The 13,803-nt window shown below is 44.8% G+C and overlaps 1 long non-coding RNA gene across 1 annotated transcript; it reads left to right on the forward strand.

The window, feature by feature from the left end:
- The first annotated feature begins 3,073 nt into the window (after positions 1 to 3,073).
- LOC119538424 lies at positions 3,074 to 11,109 on the forward strand. Its single transcript, XR_005217555.1, has 3 exons — positions 3,074 to 3,094; positions 10,032 to 10,162; positions 10,959 to 11,109. It is a non-coding gene; the product is annotated as an uncharacterized LOC119538424 (long non-coding RNA).
- Positions 11,110 to 13,803: the final 2,694 nt, after the last annotated feature.

Raw genomic sequence — 13,803 nt, forward strand, 5'->3', positions numbered from 1 at the left:
GAAAAAGGATGAGAAAATTCCAAGAGTAAACTGCATATTCAAAAATGTGATCTCTGGGATTCAGAATGATTGCCGATTAGGCCATTTAAAGAAAACAAACACAGAAAATCTTTACTAACGTCTCCTCAACAAGGAGCCCCATTAGCATGGCAGGGTACTGGATGGAGTTGTTGTTATCTAAATTTGTAATGATGTGAGCAACCTTAGAAAAAAGGAAAGTGAACAAATTGCATCACCAAGGGAGCTCTTGTGTTTATTTTGACAGACGTAATTGTTTCCTGCTTCACGTGAGGCAAATGCATGGGTAAGCTGTGTGGTTAAGCTGTTGAAGTAGTTTTAGACCTTGCTACTGCTCCTGCCGTTAAATCTTTGCAGAGATCTGAGAAGAGAACCCTAAGGAGTTTTTATTTTGGTTTTATTGTTTTCTCTGTGTCAGAGAGGGTTATTGAGTTCTCAACAAATGGAAATTAGCCCTGTTCCGAGTCTCAAGAAGCTGCATTTTAAAAATATCATAAATTATGGGTTTTTCTTGCCTTACAAATCTTTGTTCTATATCAGGGACAGCCAGCTGAGCACCTGGGAAGAAGGAGGCTCAGCACCTGCCCAAGGAAATGTTAGTTTCAAGAGCAGACAGGGGCATGTGGGGTTGTTGTGGAATGAATTGTGTTCTCCAAAAAGACATGCTCAAGTCCCAACCCCCAGTCCAGTGAATGCAAACTTATGCAAAATGTAGATAGGATCTTTGAAGATGTTATTAGTTGAGACCAGACTGGATTAGAGTGGACCCTAATCCAATGTGAATGTTGTCCCTGTTTGGAGAGGAAAATGTGGATACAGACAGAGAGAAACAGAAAGACAGCCAGGAACCAAAGGCAGAGAATGAGCTGTGCCGTGGAGTGCCAGGCACCCACCAAAAGCTAGAGAGAGGGCGGCATGGAATGGATTCTCCGCTTTAAGAGGAAGCATGGCCTCTAGACAATGCATTTCTGTTGTTTAAGCCATGGAGTCTGTGGTATTTATTTACAGCAGCTATAGTAAACTAAGACAGGGGCCGAGTTTTTTTTCAAATGAACAATACAGTATAATATAGCAATAATTAGAAAACCAACTACCTTAAATTGGTTTACTGTTTCTCGAGAACAAGTTAGCAAAACACATCAAAAACTGTGTATATATGTCTCCTTTACCCAGCAATTCCACTTTCAGTAATTCATGCTAAGGAAATAATAAAGGAGAGAGAAGGAGCCTCATTTTGGCCTTGTTTACAATACCAAAAACTGGAAACAACATAAATATCCAACAGTAGGAGAGGAGATGAGTAAGTTATGGCAGATTCAATGGAATATTATTATGCATCCATTAAAACTTCTTCACATGAAAATATGTTCATGATATTGTTGCATTAAAAGAGATTACAACTATAGCAATATGGAATTAATCGTTAAAAATAAATGCATATTTTGGTGAGATTATAAATCATTTTTCTTCTTCTTGCCTGTCTGCATTTTGTGACTTTTTTTCAAAAAATAAAAAGAAAATCATATTGCCCATCAACTGTTTATAAAAATCAGTAAACTTTGTTACACTCCTTGGTTCCTGTGGGGAAGAAAAATTGGATGAAGGAGTAGAAAGCAGGAGAAACAGGGAGTTCCTGGGTTGGAAGAATTGGATAGACCGGAGGGAATGGATCAGTTTCTGAGCATAAGCTAAGCTGTTACAAAATCACCCCAGATTCAGTGCTGTAAAGAACAAAGGAGTTTATTTCTCTCTCATGTCCATCGCAAGCATTTGCAGGCACTGGGCAGCTTCACTTCCTGGGGGCCAGGCTTCTCCCATCCCAAGGCTCCGCCCTTCTCCATCCCTCTGCCATTGTCTGCCTGGCTGGGGGAGTCAGGGCCACGGCCAGGAAGAGCGCATGGAGGAGACAGACCCAAACCGTCAGAGGCTGCAGGCCGGAAGTGGCTCATGTCACAACTCGTCCCATTGCTGAGTGTCATCTGGGACCTCACCTACTTCAAGGGAAGCCAGCAAATGCATATGCCTAGCTTCATATTCTGCTCCTATGGAGAAAGGTCAGAGTGGATTTGGGTGGGTCACTAGCCGTCACACCACAGTCAGCCAGAGAGCTGAGTGTAGCCACCACAACGCAAGGAAGGAGACCACAGAAAGAGGGCTGAGGAAAGGGGAGAAGGACCCTGGCTGGCCTCTTTTAACCAGCGACTCCTGTTGGAGATATTGGATGATGGTTCTCAATACATAGGATGGACTCTGTAGGAAATCAAATACTTCGGTTCCTAATTCCCAATATGCTAGCGTCATTCCTTTCTCTGCCTCTCAGGAAAGAGTATCAGAATTCAAGTTAATGTGACATTGTGAAGAGGATTCCACTGGCTCCTTCCTAGGCTTCTGCAGCGGCCTCCTACTCATCTTCTCCTCCACTCTTGCCCCACCTGCAATCCATTATCCACTCCACAACCAGAGAGACCTTCTAAAACCAAATAAAAGCCCATCATTTTCCTGCTTACAACCCTTCAGAGGCTTTCCATTGTTCTCTGGAGAAGATTGGAAAGCTCTGCCTTGTCTCATGAAATCCTCCGCAATGTGCTCCATGCCGACTTCAACAGCCCCATGCTCCCATGCTCCAGCCACGCTGGTAATAACCTTTCTCTCTCACTCAGGGCCTTTGCATGTGCTGCTCTCCCTGTCTAGCCCACTCTTCCCCCTTTCTTCTCTGCTGGACACCTCGTCTTCACCTTCAAGTTTTCTGAGTAAATATCACTTCCTCACAGGGTACTTTCTTGTCTCTCCTAAACCAGTTCACACCTCTGTGCTGTACATTTCCATATTCCCTTGCCCTTTTCCTAACTCTCCTAAGATGTGTAACTAACTACTTATGTAATAGTGTCCTCCTTGCTCAACAATAGTGAACCCTGAGGAGAGGGTTAAGTGCTAAATGGGTGAACAACTACAGCACTTGGATCTTTTCACCATGGTGTAATCTTTTCAGATGCAGCCCTTTAAAACCAGGTGAAAGTCATCTTGGGGAAAGACTGCCAACTTAAGGAGAGAGGCCTTTCATTACAAATGTTCAAAGGTGAGCAAAGCATTCATTGACCTCAAGGGAGAAACCTGAGTTATAGATATTGAAGATGCTGAAATAGGTAGGAATCAGATATGTCAGAGAGCCAAAAAAATAAATATGTCTGACCTTGTCTTCAGAGCTTTTCTGGCCTCTGAGATATATTTACACTCAGCTGTCATTTCCTATCTGTAAATTAGCCTGGGGAGGAGGGAGTGGTGGGTTGGTAGGTAGAATGAAGGAGAATGGTGAGGCTAGGTAGGAGTGAGAGAGAAGAGGAGAGAGAATGAAAAAAAGTGCGCCAATATCCGATAAGTATTTTGTCTGTCCATTCGATAGTTTTTGAGCACTTACCCATGCACCGGAAACTGTGCTAGTCACTTTGGGGATGGGAGGGGCAGGCAATGCCTGGAAGTACGGAGAAGAAAACAGCAGTTTGCCTAGAGCAGGTGGGAGAAGGCTTCAATCAAAGGGGTAATTTGAATTGGGGCCTTAAAGAATGAATCGGAATCTTCAAGGCTAAAAGGAGGAAAGGGGGCATTCTGGAAAAAGGAATAGCATGAACTTGAAAAAAATATGAGTGTTTGGGCAATAGTAAGAAGTTTGAGTGTAGCATGCCTTGGAACCGAGGTTGGCAAACAGTGATAATAATAATCATAGCCGATGTTTAGCCGGCACTCATGTGCCAGACTGCTTAAGTGCTTTGCCTGTATTATCTCAGCTTGTAAGTGGTGGAGCCAGGACTGTGAGCCAAGGCCGTCTGACTCCAGAGCCCACGCTCACAAGCAGGGTGTTGTTCCACATTGTCAAGGAGACCGAATGCCACACCATGGTCGGGAAAGCATTTATCAGTTGGAAAATGGTGCACTCAGACTGTGCTTTTGAAAGATCATCCTGAGAGCTGTGTGGTGACCGGGTGAGCAAGATGTCATGAGAGACAGAACACTTGGGACGTTGCCAACCATCAGGAAATGGGGAGTCTCCTTGAGAAGCACAACTTACAAACGAGCCAATTCAGTGCAGAGTTGTTTCGGACAGGAGGGAATTGAATGTGAGTTCTTAAGGAGTTCAGAGACTGCAGAGCAAACTAAGTTAGTTAACATGCATCCATTTTTTTTTTAAATTAAATTCAGTTTTATTGAAATACATTCACACACCATACACTCATCCATGGTATACAATCCAGTGTCCACAGTATGATAACATAGTTATGCGTTCATCACCACAATCTATCTCTGAACATTTTCCTTACATCAGAAAGAACCAGAACAAGAATAAAAAATAAAAGTGAAAAAAGAACACCCAAATCATCCCCCCATCCCACCCCATTTGTCCTTTAGTTTTTATCCCCATTTTTCTACTCATCCATACACTAGATAAAGGGGGTGTGATCCACGAGGTCTTCACAATCACACTGTCACCCCTTGTAATCTACATTATTGTATAATTGTCTTCAGGAGTCCAGACTGCTGGGTTGGAGTTTGGTAGTTTCAGGTATTTACTTCTAGCTATTCCAATACATTAAAACCTAAGAGGTGTTATCTATATAGTGCATAAGAATGTCCACCAGAGTGACCTCTCGACTCCATTTGAAATCTCTCAGCCACTGAAACTATTTCGTCTCATTTTGCATCCCCTTTTAGTCAAGAAGATACTCTCAGTCCCACGATGCCAGGTCCACATTCATCCCTGGGAGTCATATTCTGCATTGCCAGGGAGATTTACACCCCTGGGAGTTGGGTCCCACATAGGGGGGAGGGCAGCGAGTTCACCTGTCGAGATGGCTCAGTTAGAGGAAGAGAGGGCCACATCTGAGCAACAAAGAGGTACTCAGGGGGAGACTCTTAGGCACAATTATATGCAAGTTTAGACTCTCCTTTGTGGTAACGAGCTTCATAAGGGCAAGTCCCATGATTGAGGGCTCAGCACATCAAACCACCAGTCCCAATGTTTGTGACAACATCAACACCAGTCCAGGTGAGGATGTCTAACACATCCGCACCTTCTCCCAGATCCTCGGGGCTGGGGAGGGGTAGGCTGTAAATATATTTTTTATTATCTGCCCAAATTACTCTGGGATGTGTCACTATTTCACTCCAGCCTATACTAACCTACCATATCTCACTTCCTATTCAAAGTTCCATGCAATTATGGTGTTTGAACAAATCGACTGTAGAGTTGTACCATTTAGAAAATGTAGATCCTGTACCAAATAGATATCTCTTCCCTTGGTCTCATATGGAAGTTGAAGTTTTAAAACACAATCAGTTTCAACCTTTACCCTTTGGCCTGGCTTGCCCTGGTCTTAACCAGACCTGCTTCATTCATATCACTAATTGAAGTCTGGGCTCTTCTTCAGCTTTTTTTTTTGACAGTGGCTGTATGCACTAATATTGACATTGACATCTGCTGATCTCTAGCTCTGAGTTTCAGGTGTCTCAGAGATAACATGCATCCATTTTAACTTGAGTGATGGTAGAGTTGACGAGTCCAAATCAAGATTTTCTTTGCTTCTTCACAGTAGAATGGCCCCTTTTTAGTCCCCAGGGAAGTGGAGAAACCAGAAGCCAAGGCCTTGCTCTGCTTACCTGATTTTAGGTATGTGCGATCCACGGCTGTGTCACTGAGGTTGACTAAGCTGAAGACAGGGTAGCTAAGAGCTTGGGCTCTGGAGCTCGAGTTCTGCTCCACCACTTACTCACTGAGTGGTTACTCAATTTCTGTGTCTTGATTTTCTTACCTGTAGGATGCAGTTAATGGTAGTCCTTACTTACAGGGTTGTTGTGAGGATTAAGCGAGTTGATATACCTAAGCATTTAGAGCAGTGACTGCTGTTGTCATTGTCGCCAGTGGCATCGTTCACTTAGGTCTCAGATGGAAAAGATGCCCCAGACCTTCAGTACGTATCCCCCTGCTCTAACCAGGCATGCCCCTGCCTCTGGGCACTGTATACCCAGTGTTCCATATCCACACTGCTGTGCAGATCACCTTGGTGATGAGGGCCACAGGAGCTCTGTGCACCTATTGGGCTCGAGGCCGATTAGACCCTCATGTGCATCTCAGATTCTGGCCTGCATGTGCTGGTGCAGGGTGTGGCTGCCCGAGAGGCATCTGTGATTCAGACCATGTGGCATCCGCATACCAGGCCTACTGCAAGATCATTTGCTCCAGAAAAGGTGCTGAGAGTTGCCAAGGAATGCAGAAAGGCTGCATTTGGCTGTCAGGACTCACACCTCCAGTTCCCACAGGGCCCATTTCAAATGCAAGGTCTGGGAAGAGCTCCAAAAGCATCATTTGGAGTCTCTATTTCCCATTTCACTCCCTTCATAGGTTACAGAATGACAAGGGCTGAGCACTCCAAGTCTGTGTTTCAAGCCGGCAGTTGAAAAGAGTTTTAGAAGAAATGGAAGTGGTCTCTGGGGTTTTTCACCCTATTAGCCAACCCTAGTTTCTTAAGACTCTTGGCTTTTCTACATGCAGGCTCTCCTAGGTTTGTGGAGGCAGCCATCTCTTCTACTCTCCAAGGTTCTTCCCTAGAGAATAGAAATGCAGAGAACTGAGCCAATCAGGGGTCCAAATATCACCTTTATTTCCCAAAGCAGGAACCCCCACCCCTACCCCCACACTGTAAACTATGTAGACTTGAGGCCAAAATGGGGCTTTCCTCTTTTCCCCTCAAAATCAAACCTACCCTTGGTGGTAGATTAGATGATGACAAATTCTTCGACCCCCATCACCAGTAGGATCTGTGTCCCCTGTTACTGGATCTGGATTGGATCTTTGACTGCTTTGGCCAATATAATATGAGCAGAAGTGATGCTGTGCTGGTTTCCCAGCTGCTGCTGCTTCTGGAGAGCCCTGGGAGCACGGGAGAGGTGCAGGTAGCCTGCTGGGAGGACACACAGTGAGGCCCTGAGACTGCATGGAGAGGAAGAGGCATCCAGCCGAGCCAGACCTCCCAGCCTTCTCTGCCAACATGCTAGGCATACAAGTGAAACTGTCTCAGAACCCCCAGCCCAGCACAGGCCACTAGCCCAGTCAGCGCCATGTGGAGCAGAACAATCACCTGGCTAAGCTCTCCCCAAACTCCTGACCTACAAAACCATAATGTATTATTAAATGGCTGTTGTTTTAAGCCACTAAGCTTCAGAGTGGTTTGTTACTCAGCAAAAGATAATCAGAACACTCCTCCAGTCCCAGATGGAGGAGCTAGAACACAGACAGCAAAGGTCTGGCTTGGCATAAAAGGCTGCCACTCTGACTGTGCTTAGCAAAATGAGGCTGGGAGCCCAAGGAGCGCCCAGGGCACCTGAGCCCAGGGGTCCACCAGTGAGAGGTGAGTGATCAGCCTGCAACTCCTTCCCAGTACACGGACCTGCCCCCAGGAAATGGGCCCAGTGGGTCTCAGCCTCTCACCACATTTCTTAATCAGATTAATCTATCTCAGAGAAGAAGCAAGTCAAAGGCAGAAAGATGAGGTATCCCTCCCTAAGACTTCTTGAGAGAGTGGAAGTGTTTGCAGAAATTTATTCTTCTGTAAAACCTGAGGATGGAGGAATAAATACCATATTCGTAACTGAAAAATAGGAACAGGTTATTTGGTTTGACTTTGCAAGGTAAAGATGTACTCGGAACTGGTAAGATAGAATCTTTCGAAATATTGGATTTTCCTTTTCCAATGTGTCTTTAATCCAAAGCAGGCTAGGTACCTTATATGCTCTTTTGGCATGTTTTATTTCCCCCTTGGAACCCTTATCACAATTATAATTAATCATTTGTATAGGATTATCTATTTAATAACTCTGCTTCCCTACTCTGAAAGCTCTGTGACGGCAGGGAGCTTGTTCCCCGTTGAATCCCCAGTGCCTAGCCCAGTGCCTTGCTTATAATAGATGCCCAATAAATATGTGTTGAATGAACAGATGAGTAATATGGTTCCCCTAACATTCAACCTGCTGAGCCCTGATCTCACCTTCTCTTCAGGCCTCATCCTATGAGCCAACACCTCATATTTCCTGTTCCTCACCCTCTCTATGGAGGCCTTTCAAGAAGGGGCTTGCACCCCTGGCCTTCCTGTGTGACCCACTTATAGGGAAATTAGCCTGTCTTTAGTGTGCCATCAGATGCATTGTGTTTGCATGAAAAGTAGAAAAATCTAGGCACCAGGAGGTAGATTTTCCTGTCTCCACCTTCTCCTGCTAGGTTGGTATATGACCCTAAGCAAGTCACTTAGATTGAACCTCAGCCTTCTATAAAATAAGCATAATCATCTCTGCCCTGCCTACCCCACAAGGTAGTCGTGGGAATCCAATCAGAAATTGGAGGCAAAGACATTTTGTCAAGCTCCTCTTAAAATCATTAGCAGAAATATATTCTCAGGATTGAAATAATACCCAATCCAGCTCTTTGCCCATAGCTCAGAAGTTTGCTGCTTTGAGATTAGAAAAGTGAAGCTGTTCTGGATGGTAGGTGCATGTGCAGGTTTATGTGTGTGTGTGTGTGTGTGTGTGTTGCCCAGCCCACACACGTCTGCAGGAGCCGTGCTACTGAGGAGCTGTGCAACCCTTTTGAATACCATATCCAGGGAATGGTTCCTAGCCAATAAATTCCTTGTGACCTGGTCATTTCTGCCTGTTGACCTCCTTGTCGGAATGTTTTCTCCAGGGGTTGATATTCCTCATACTGTGCTTCAATCAATTAGAGAAGTTGGCCAAAAATTAACAAAAGTATTCTTTAAGAGTCAATTAGTTATATGAAACTCACAGTAAACAGTATTATAAATGTTACAATTAGTTTTAAGTTGTGTGATACACATCTTTTATATCTATACAATTGTTGATAAACTTATGAACATGTACATGTGCATACATGTTTGCTCCCTGAATAGCTGTCATTAAACATGTACCAGCACATGCTGTCAGGGGCTCTTGTTGTCAGAGCAGCAGCACTGGAGTCTCCATCCAGTGGACCATCCAGATCAACTGGACTGGCAGCTGTAGTTGGGAGTGGGGGCAAAGAGAGAATGCGAGTTTTAAAATTTAGCAGGATAAGGCTGAATAATTGCCGATTATTGACTGTAACTCTTCCAGACCCTTGCACTGACTGCCTGTAGCAATCCCTGACACCTCCTTTCTACGGCCTGCTGTTTCTTCTGTGCTTGAGTTTCCCCAGTTACTCTGAATGCCCTTCTCCCCCTTTAAGAGGGCCCACCTTAATTATACCTCGGCCTGAGCTCAGGATAGGGCGTCAGGGGCCCACTGTGTCCTGTAAGACGGCCATGCAAGCCCATATCAGGGTGGACTCAGTGTGATTCTCCATCGGTAAAACCAGCCCTCAGGGGAAGAGGAATCTCTCGACAGATGTCAAGAAGATGCGCTTGAGCTTTCATGCTTTGGTAGCACAGACTTTCCTTGAGTTGCCTTTTATAACAAGCACAGATGCAAGGAGCCTGCTGACGTCACTGGGAATCAGCTGCCATTTCCGGAGCAGGGGCCTCCTGACTTGAGGAATGTTAATTCCCAGTTGACAACCGCTTAACATTTTCCTCCAGAGCCATTTTCCTACCACTGATGCAGTACTGCAAGATCTGGTGACTGTTTTATTTTCTTATTTTTTTAGGGAGGGTTCAGACCTCAGTTCACCTGTACATATTTCATGTGAATAAGTGTGCTCTTGGAAGGACTCTGGTGCAACAATATTTCTGCCTGCTCTGGCAAGGCCTCTAGCTCTCAGGTAGCAACTCCGTTCCTGTACCTCCCTGCCTGCCACCTCCCAGAAGCTCTTGTCATTTAGCCACTTTGCTAACTCAGAAGGGAGCTGCTAGTATATGGTCCCTGGACTGGAAGACCCCGGAACTGGAGACGTTGGGGAAAAGTGGGGAGTGCAGGGGAAGGAGACCACTTGTTTTCTCTCTGATCCCAGGCCTGATAGTGAATGCTCATTCTGCCTCCAGATTCCCAGAGCTTTGACAGCACTGCCTGAGACGATCAGATTCCGGGAAGAATAAAGGCCTCTCTTTTCTTGCATCTGCCGCCTGAGTCCGGAACTGCTTCATACTCTTTCCCCCATCCCTGCACCCTACAGGTGGGCCTGATTGTTGAAAGGTCAAATCTGCAGAGGAAAAAAAAGCTTGTCAGTGACAGCTTTGAGAGAGAAAACCCTGTGACTAAATGTATAAAGATTTTTGCAGAACCAATAAGATTCACCTAATGATTAATGCTATAAAAAATTGCCTAATCAATCCCTTTGTCAGGGAAATAAATTGGTCAGGTGCTCTTATTATGCCATCGGATCAATTTTACCGCACCTGATATGCTGAGTGTATTCTTCGTTGGGTAGCATATTAACACCTTAATTGATAGATTCCATAATTTTATTGTCAGCCACAGGATTGCTTTTAGGGATAATTTATTTAATTTTTATCAGTGGGAGCTTCAGAGCACAAGATGTATAGTATTCCTCAAGTGATTAAAACTGAGATGCATGTGAGTCACCTAGAAAAAGTCATTGTGGCTCAACTTGTGTCCCCCAAAAAGAGTTGTTGAAGTCTTACTCTGCATTACCTCAGAATGTGACCGTCTTTGGAACTAGGATTGTTACAGATGGAATTAGGCAAATTAAAATGTGGTCATAGTGGAGTAGGGTGGGCCCTTAATCCAATGTGACTGGTGCCCCTACAATAAAAGGAAATGTGAATACAGACAGACACAGGAGAGAATGTCATATAATGACCAAGGCAGAGATTGAAGCCCAAGGAATGCCAGCAAGCCACCAGGAGCTAGGAAGAGGCAATGAAGGATTCTACCCTACAGAGTTTGGACTTCTAGCCTCCAGAACCGTGAGACAATAATTTTTGTTGTTTGATGCTTTGATATGGCAGCCCTAGGAAACTAGGACAAGCACCTTCTGGCCGTTGGATCCAAATGAGACAGCGCCTGACCAGTGATGCTGATCAGCAGTTCATGAGGACATGAGCTTCTCCACACACAGACGAGAAAGGCCCAGCAAACACGAGGTGCTCGTAAGTTAGAGCCGTGATTGTTTTATTACAGTTGAGTGACACTGCCTTAGACTCTGTTCCAGTTTCCTATGCACAGGGGCCTGCACCATGCTTTACCAGCCACTGAATCACCGATTTCTCTGCCTACTTTGCCTTCCTGGTGTCATATGGGAGATTTAGAGCTTTCTAGGATGCTGGAAACTAGGGCAGTCTCAGTTTCCCTAGAGGCTCTTTTCTAAACAGTGCTGACCGCGCTCACCCTGCCCTGGTAGTGAAATATAAGGCTGGCTTACCCTAACCACTCCCCCACCCCACCATGTCCACACCATTCAAACCTTGCCCAAATATTTGCCAGCACACACAAATCCTGAACAAATAATTGTCCAGAGAGTTAAATTGTTGGTAGCATTTAGTATTCTGTGAAGCTAGCTTCTCTCACACGCAGTGTGATTTTGTAAATGCAACCAGCAAGCACGTTATGAAGTGTGTCCATAGCAGGGATGCAGAGTGAGCATGTGCCATTAGAACGTCCATCCATTCCAGCCCCCTCCTCCCCACCTTTACCTAGCACCTGACATGATTATTCTGTGCTAAAAATAGGAGTGTTATCACAGCTCTTCTGCAGGTGGGAAGCTTTGTGGAAGGAGATAGATTGTCTTTGTTTTTTTCCAGCTCTCTTCCTAAATTGTTAGATGCCAGATGGACAGAGGCTGTTTGATTATAATGTGTGCAGGGTGGGCTGGGGAGGTGACAGCACATGCTGCACTGCGCTCACAGTCAGAGGCAAGGCTGGGCCCCAGGGGCTTTCTTGGTTCTCTCCATTCACAGGATGATCTCAAACTGCAGCATTAAGGAAATGTCCCTGGTATATGCGTAAAAAATTTATTGCATTAAAAAATTACCTTAGAAAACTGCTGAATTTTGCTCTTTTACTGTCATAGTTGGGATAATGCTTGAATAAAAGGGAGATTAAGGAATATTAGATGCAAATGTGGGGAGAATAAATTCTTAAATATTTATTCAGTTCCTATTTTGCATAAAGCAAGAAAGGTTTTCCCAAAGGACGACTGAAACCACTTCATAATGAGGTTCATTGGTGATGTCAAGGAGTTTACAGTCTAATCTAGGAGTTTTATAAACATAAAATTTATAGTAATATAAAAAATAATTTACAACAGCAAATTTTTTTGCATAATAGGAATTTTCTCTTATTTCTTCTGGGATATCTTTGTTAGGAAAATAGCCAGAAGGAGTATGTAAATGTACCCGACTACAATAGCCCCCATCTTAGTTTGCCAAGGCTGCTATAAAAAACACTGCAGACTGTTTGGCATAAACGATAGAATTTTATTATCTCACAGTTTTTGAGGCTGGAAGTCTACAACAAGGTGTTGGCAGGATCATATTTTTTCTGAAGTCTGTAGCACTCTGGTGGTGGCTTGCTGGCAATCCATAACTCAATCTCTGCCCTGTCACTTGGGCCTCTCTCTCTCCATCTGTCTCCTGCTCCTGTGTTCCAATTTCCTCTGCATATGAGGACTCCAAACATATTGGATTAAGGCCCACCCTGAATCAGCTTAGCTTCATCTTTACTAATAACATCTTCAAAGATCCTATTTATAAATGGGTTCACACAGAACTGGGGGTTAGGACTTGAAAGGACGTATCTTTGTGGGGGACATGATTCAATCCATAACACCCCCTACCCCTATGCTAGACTGAAGTAAGGGTGATGAAGAATGTTTGCACTCGGAAGACATGAGAGTGAACACGGTTGAGAATTACTGGGGAGATTTTGCTCCAGCATATTGTCACTTCTCCTAAATACCCTGTCACAGGCTTGATTACATCCCTGTGCTAGAGAGGATGTGTCTGTCAGTGCCTAAAGCAGGGTCAGCTTCTGAGGACTTTATCCTATCCTGTTTGACTTAGGGTGGGCTAACCTGCTATAACTAACCCATAAATCCCCCACATAAGTGCAGCAACATTATATTAGTTTATTTTTCACTCATGTACCAGTCTAAGGCTACTCCCCTCCATGGAATTATTCAGGGACCTGGATTGGCAGCTGACTCTTTTCTAAGGGTGAATGTCTTAGCCTGGGTTTCCCCATTAAAAAGCAGAGTCTGAGACAAGGCCTTGGTGCAAGGGCTTTATCTGGGGGACTTAATTTTGGGATCTAAGGGACTATGAGAGTGTTGCTGGGAAAACTGAAACAGGGATTGAGGTAGAGCCAATATGAAATTGGGTTATCAAGTGAGGCACCCACCTACTGGGACTTTCTGAGGAGTCCAGGGGACCACCCATGGGAGCAAAGAGGGAAGAGTTTGTCCATTGGTTTTTGAACCCCACTGTCAGGGCCCATGGGGCATAAATGCCCTTGCTTGTCCAGGCTGCACCTGTGTGAGTGAGCACCCAGTGGATCTGGCTGGTGTCCTGTACGGTGGCTGCAGAGACTCTCTGAGGTAGAAAGTAAGAGTCCCGTTGAGCAGCTGTCAGGGTACCCTCTAGAAGATGCCAGAGTAAAAGGTAAGCTCAGAGGATGGGAGGTGAGGCCAAGAGAGCTCTAATATGGTGGGTGAGATGTCCCCAGAACCCTGCTCATACCATGGTATGATTCTTGTTTGTCTGCTCCCATATTGGACTGGAAGCTCCAAGGGGGCAAGTTTCACTGTTGTCTCCCTGTTGCACAGCAGGGTGCCTGGAACAGTAAGGCATTTAGTTC

The sequence above is a fragment of the Choloepus didactylus genome, chromosome 6 (assembly GCF_015220235.1).
Source record: "Choloepus didactylus isolate mChoDid1 chromosome 6, mChoDid1.pri, whole genome shotgun sequence".
In the NCBI taxonomy this organism is placed as follows: Eukaryota; Metazoa; Chordata; class Mammalia; order Pilosa; family Megalonychidae; genus Choloepus; species Choloepus didactylus.